The sequence below is a fragment of the Rattus norvegicus genome, chromosome 2, assembly GCF_021556685.1.
Source record: "Rattus norvegicus strain SHRSP/BbbUtx chromosome 2, alternate assembly SHRSP_T2T, whole genome shotgun sequence".
In the NCBI taxonomy this organism is placed as follows: Eukaryota; Metazoa; Chordata; class Mammalia; order Rodentia; family Muridae; genus Rattus; species Rattus norvegicus.
This window is the reverse complement of record NC_141535.1, coordinates 203,361,525-203,367,524: the sequence shown is the minus strand read 5'-3', so window position 1 is coordinate 203,367,524 and position 6,000 is coordinate 203,361,525. Positions and strand designations below refer to the sequence as shown.

General features: G+C 40.9%; 1 protein-coding gene and 1 pseudogene across 1 annotated transcript in view; one reads left to right on the top strand and one right to left on the bottom strand.

The window, feature by feature from the left end:
- Positions 1 to 635: 635 nt before the first annotated feature.
- Positions 636 to 3,785, bottom strand: Tcerg1-ps1 (transcription elongation regulator 1, pseudogene 1; annotated as a pseudogene).
- The window catches only part of Amy2-ps2 (amylase 2, pancreatic, pseudogene 2), an 83,263-nt gene continuing 79,140 nt past the window's right edge, over positions 1,878 to 6,000 (top strand). Inside the window, exon 1 of the mRNA XM_087637779.1 lies at positions 1,878 to 1,950. The gene's annotated coding sequence lies outside the window, so the exon portion shown is untranslated. The remainder of the gene's footprint in view (positions 1,951 to 6,000) is intronic.

Below are 6,000 nucleotides of genomic sequence, written 5' to 3'. Positions count from 1 at the left end.
GGATCCCATCCTGGCCAAGGGGAGAATCAAAGCACGTATGTGAACAAATACAGCTAAACTGTGCTTTAGAGACAAAGGTAAAAGTATGTCAGTTATAATATTCATAGTCTCTGGAAGAGTTCAATTCAGTGTTTCCTCTTTTACCTGCTTCAAAAACAAAATCAAAACCAAACTCCAGTGGAGTCTGTTATTTCCAAGCTCCTACCACAAAATCTCCTGTCTTGACGATTGACACTGCTGGTAAGAACATAGCCAAGTCACTGGCTTCCACATCTTTTTTTTTTTTTTTTTTTTTTTTTGAGCTGAGGACTGAACCCAGGGCCATGCACTTGCTAACTGAGCTAAATCCCCAACCTGGCTTCCACATCTTATAAAAGGATGCCTTTTTAGCTCCAAGACTTTAAATTTACTAGAGACAGCCTATGTTTGAGTACGTATGTCAGTAATGCCACACAAAGAAAAGCATTAAATATTTTCAAAGTGTTCTGCTCAAAGACTGCCCGCAATTGCTTCTCCTTCTGTTGGTCAGGTGGTTTTGCAACAGGTTGACTAATGCACATATATATAAAAACCTGAATATTTGGCTCATGCAAGCATTTTCAATTAACAGTAACCCCGTGGGAGGGTATTTAGAATTATTTTGTTGATCATCTAGTGGGCTCTGATGCTGTGGGAGGTGGCGGTGGACCTCGGCGATCCAGGTCATCAACATATGCCACAATGAGTTTCCTCCTGTCCTCTGGTACATAGTCCAGTACTAGATACCCTTTGTCATTCTGCGAATTTTTTTCTACAACTTTCAAGTGTTGATCAGGTTCTTGGATTGGCTTTTTGGATCTGTACATGACAAATTTGGTCTCTTTCAAAAGTGTGCTGAAGTCAGCTCCTTTTGTTTTTTCCTGTCACTAGAGGAGAACTTAGTGCACCGAGAATCTTTGTTAATTATTTTTTTTCTCTTCTTTCCACAAGACTGTTAAGGTAATCTCAGAAGTTTCATTCAGAAGCTGCCTAAAGTGCTCCCTTTTCTTTTTGGTAAGTGCTTCAATATGTTCATTAAAAGTTTCTCTTTTCCTCTCTTTCCAATAAGGACCCAGATTCCCAGCTGTGGTCTTTCCAGAGGGTCCTCCTAGTATCAGACCAGGACACGTGTGAAGAACATACCATGTCAGACAGAAGAGCCTTGAACTTCTGCATAGCTTCTTTTCATTTATGCTGTTCTCTGTCTCAATCGATTTCTTTAGTTTGCTCAGAACATGCCTTTTGAACTTCTCTTTCACATTCTCGAAGGCTTGCCTCAATGCGGGCTTGCCTTTCCAGCTCTTTTTCTTTTTCTGAGTCTAAATTCTTAGCTATTTTCTCTATGTCCTCTTTGAAAAGGTCTTCTCTCATTGACAAACTATCTACTGCTTTGTATCGTGGGTCATGGGTCACTTTCTACTTTATCTTTTACTTTGCTCCATCGAGTTTGACTGTCCAAGTGATGATTAGATAACAGTTCAAAGAAATCTGATTTAATCTTCTCACCTCTTGTCTCTGAATCTTCTTTTTCTTTCTTCCTTGCACTGCCATAAATTCATTAAATGATGCTTCTCTATCTTTCATTTTTTCAATTGCTTCAAATCTTGAATCTTTAGCATGTTTGGCCACAAATTCACTAAAAGTAGCTCTTTGATTAAATTTTGCTTCTTCCATCATTTTTTTTTGAAATCTTCCTTGGCTTGCATTATTTTGTTCTTCTTTTCCCTGCGTTCTTCCTCTACTCCGGTCTTGACATATTGATCAAACACACCTGTTTTCTCTCTTTAGGATTGAGAAGCAAGTACCAAGGGTCAGATACTATCTTGTGCAACTCCTCCCATGTTGAAAAAGCTGACACCTTTCTTTCTAGCAGGATGTCCTTGAATTGCTTCATTTGAGCCTCCAGAGGGACAATGGCCCTTTTGCATGCAGGTAGCTACTGGCTTTGCCTTCTGGGCAGCCTTTTCTTCTTCAGTCTTCTCTTCTTTTTTGGACTCTTCCTTTATCTCCTTTATAGGTTCTTCCTTAGGATCTTCCTCCTCTGTCTCCATTGGCGATGGCTCTTCAGATGCCTCCTTAATTGGTTCTTTATTCTTCTCATCTAATTTTTCTTTTTCCTTCTGTTCTTGGGGCTTTTCCCATGTTGATTCAAGTGTTCCATTATTATAATAGTATGTCTTCCCATCTGCTGTTTTATATTCAGTCCACTTGGAAATTGCAGTTGCTCCAGCTAAGGTAGCAGGTGAAGCTGCAATAGCAACCTGGGGATGTATCATGGGTACTATAGGAAGGGCCATTCCTGGTACTACACTGGTCTTCATGGTAGCGACTGTCTTTACATACTGGCAGCTGAATATTTGCATCATTGCTACACCTGGAGGTGGGATTGGCATGCCAGGAAGAGGCACACAGAACGAAGGCACCATTACTGGTGGGAAAGCAGGTATTGTTGCTGCTCAGGTGAGGGACTAAGTGAGGAACAGCAGGAGGTAGTGTCTGTGGGTGCTGTTGGGGTACAGTTTGCACAGGTGAGGCTGTAGGAGCAGGAGCTGAAATACTAACCGTAGGCATGGCAACTGAAACAGCAGAACTTGGGGTTTGGTTTTGTGTTGTGTGTGTTGAGACTGTCTGTGCAACTGAAATAGCAGTTGGTGTGGTAGCTGTGGTCGAGGATGGGGTAGATGTCGGTGTTGACGTGAACAGTGAAGGTGCTGGGCTACTGGTGGTAGGGGTGGGAGCGCCTACTCCTTGTGCTTGGACCTGTGCCTGGGCCTGAGCCTGGGCCTGAGCCTGGGCCTGTGCTTAGGCTTGTGCATGTGCTTGTGCTTAAGCCTGAGTCTGGGTCTGAACCCGGGCCTGGTCTTGTGCCTGAGCCTGGGCCTGAACCTGTGCTTGGGCTGCAAGCATAGGTGTTAGTTCTGATTGCTGAATAACCATAACTTCATCTGGTTTGTTTCATGCAGATCCATAACTCCGAGCATTATAATAATAAACCTTTCAATCTGGAATCTTATTTCCCCCATCTTTATTAAATTGGGTATTTCTTACTTACATTTCAAATTTTATATCCTTTCCCAGTTTCCAGGCTAATATCCCCCTAGGCCCTCCCCTTCCCCTTCTATATGGGTGTTCCCCTCCCCACCCTCCCCCCATTACCGCCTTCCCCCCAAGAATCCTGTTCATTGGGGAAGTCCAGCCTTGGCAGGATCAAAGGATTCCCCTTCCACTGGTGCACTTACTAGGCTATTCATTGCTACCTATGCAGTTGGAGTCCATGTATAGTCTTTGGGTAGTGGCTTAGTACCTGGAAGCTCTGGTTGGTTGGCATTGTTGTTCATATGGAGTCTTATTTTCTACCCATATCTCCTTAGTGGTAGGCAGTGCTGGAGCACCAGGAGCAGTCCCTGGAGGCATTCCTGGTGGGAACATCAAGCCTGGAGGAGGAGGCATATCTCCCATGGGTGGAGTCATGAGAGATGGTCTCTGAAGGTGTGGTGGGCTCATGTGAGGAGATATTCCTTTTTGGGGAGACATTGGTGGCATATTAGGATCAAAAGGAGGCCATCTAAAGGGGGACCTGGGTGGTGGAGGATGGCCTTTAATCATACCAAAAGGAGGAAGTGGTCTCATGAGAGGTGGCAGCCTTGCATCGTTGAATTTCGTGGGAAAGCTGGACCTCAGAACCTCCAGGCCTGCTGTTGAGCCATCCTCAGCTTCCTTGGATTGAATCGCTGGCCTTCCTGACTATCCCCACCATGCTCCGTCATTATAGACAGCCTTGCTCATCCACTCACTTCATCATCGTAATAATTGATATCACCTTCAAATACCTTCATGTTTAGCCATTTCTATTTTACTTGCTCTTCGACTCCAGCCCACACGCCTACTGTTTTTCTAACAGTAACCTGCTCTGTTCATGTGACAAGTCACTTACCTCATTCATGCACAGTTTTAAATGTCTTCCCAATGACCTGATATTTCCATTTTTAAATATCTATAACCTGGTTTCTTTCCACCAGCAGGAATGAACTTCAATTACATTTTTATCATGTTTCTCCCCTTTTAGCTTTGGCAGCTCTTTGCTCATTTTTCTGGAAGATCTATTCGTTCCTCTGACATAATCTCATTGCACCTTTCCACTTTTTAGATAAGCCTTAGTCTTGCTGATATTTTGGTTCTCATTATTAGTACAACTTATGTATTTTAAGCACTTTATATTTCTAGGCATTCATGGTAGCAACACACAATTGTCTAGGGGAAGAAAATAGAAATTAATTGATTGCCTTGTATATTTTATACTTTTGAAAGGGAATATAAAACAGGAATGTGAAACATAATTAGCTCCTAATGGATTTGGAGTGGTACAGGTAATATTTGTTCACAATGTAAATGCAGAATTTAATGTGCTTATATAAAATTGTTTTCTAATATCTTTTAATTAGCTTGGGGAATATTTCGCTTTATATATTATTTTCATGATGGTGGGGATGGCAACTTTATATTTGTATTCAGACATCAAGAAGCCTTTCTATTGTGCTGTCAATGTTGTCAGTGGCTCTGAAGCAATGAGAATGAATTTGCTCAAATTAAGAACTATAGGATCATTGATAATGTTAGGCAGGATTTATTTATGTAAAGTCAAAATGTGATAATCTTAACAGTTTGATTTGTGGGTATCTTTACTCAATGAAAATATTGTAGTCCACAGCTCTTTAAGACCATGGTGGGAAAGATACCAACCAATTAAGTTCAAAATATGCTCCAGGTTTACATATTGAGAGCATTAATCACTTGTTTTTTTTTTGTTTTATGCAGTGCATTTTTTATACTTCATTTAGTCAAATCTATCAGTAATAAACCTGAAAAGGGATTAAAAATTACCTTTAAAATCTTTACCATTAAAATCATACTTAATCAAGAAAATTGTAGCTAAGATATTAATACGTTTTAGAAAATCATCTTTAAATTATTGTCAAAGGAAATGCTCAGATTTATGGAAACATCCTGACAAACTGTTTTATCACACATACCATTCATTTTGCAATACCCCAAGTTCTTATTACTTTGGTTGTTTATTATTTTCTCCTATTTTCCACTAGATCTAGTCTTCTTCCCAATAAATCTCCTACCTTCCTCATGTGTTTTTTCCTTGTGTCCTACTACTCTCAATTAGGGTTGCCTGCATGACCATGGGTGGAAAGTTACTACCTAAACAACGTCTTCCTAACAGTAGATAAGACACTGAGAAATATAATTTCTCCCACTTTAGCTACATAGTTGCTTATAGTTCTTGAAGAAATGGGACATTATGACATCTTCTCCAATTCCTGGTAGACTCCTGATGTGCCAAATTTAAACAGAACTTTGTAGGTTGATGTTGTTATGCAGGTTAAAGCAGACACAAGATAAAATGAGGCCTGTAATTGGAAGAAAAGGAAGGGAGGTAGAAACAGAGGCTTTAGAAGGAGAGGGAGAAGGAGAAAAGGGAGGCAACATGGAGGAAGATGTAAATGTTCCTCGACATGCATTCCTACACAGATACAGGATGTTATGACTATTTTTCTAAGTGATGGATTTCTATAGGTCAGTTCATCTTATCTAGGTGGGTGGTTTATTTCTTTATCATTTGGTTGTGAGTTTATTGTGTGGATTTATTGTGGATTGAGAATTTAACATATAAATCTGATTGATAAATTACAGTTTATGGAGTCATGATTTCGTTGGGATTTTATACCTTAACTACCGGGGGGCAGTTGTGAGGAGTGTGGGCAGAGCCCGCAGGACGGGGAGCTGTGATAGGCCAGCCCCAGGTTGGACTTCTAGAGCCCTGAGTTTACTGGGTAGCTGGAACCAGAGAGTTTATGGCTAGTAGAGAGCCACTAGGAGAGATACTAACCAGTGATAAATTATGGTTAGTTTCATATGGCCGTCTGGTGTCTGAACTAACTCTAGCAATCAGTGTGTCAAGGTGCTATGTTAGAA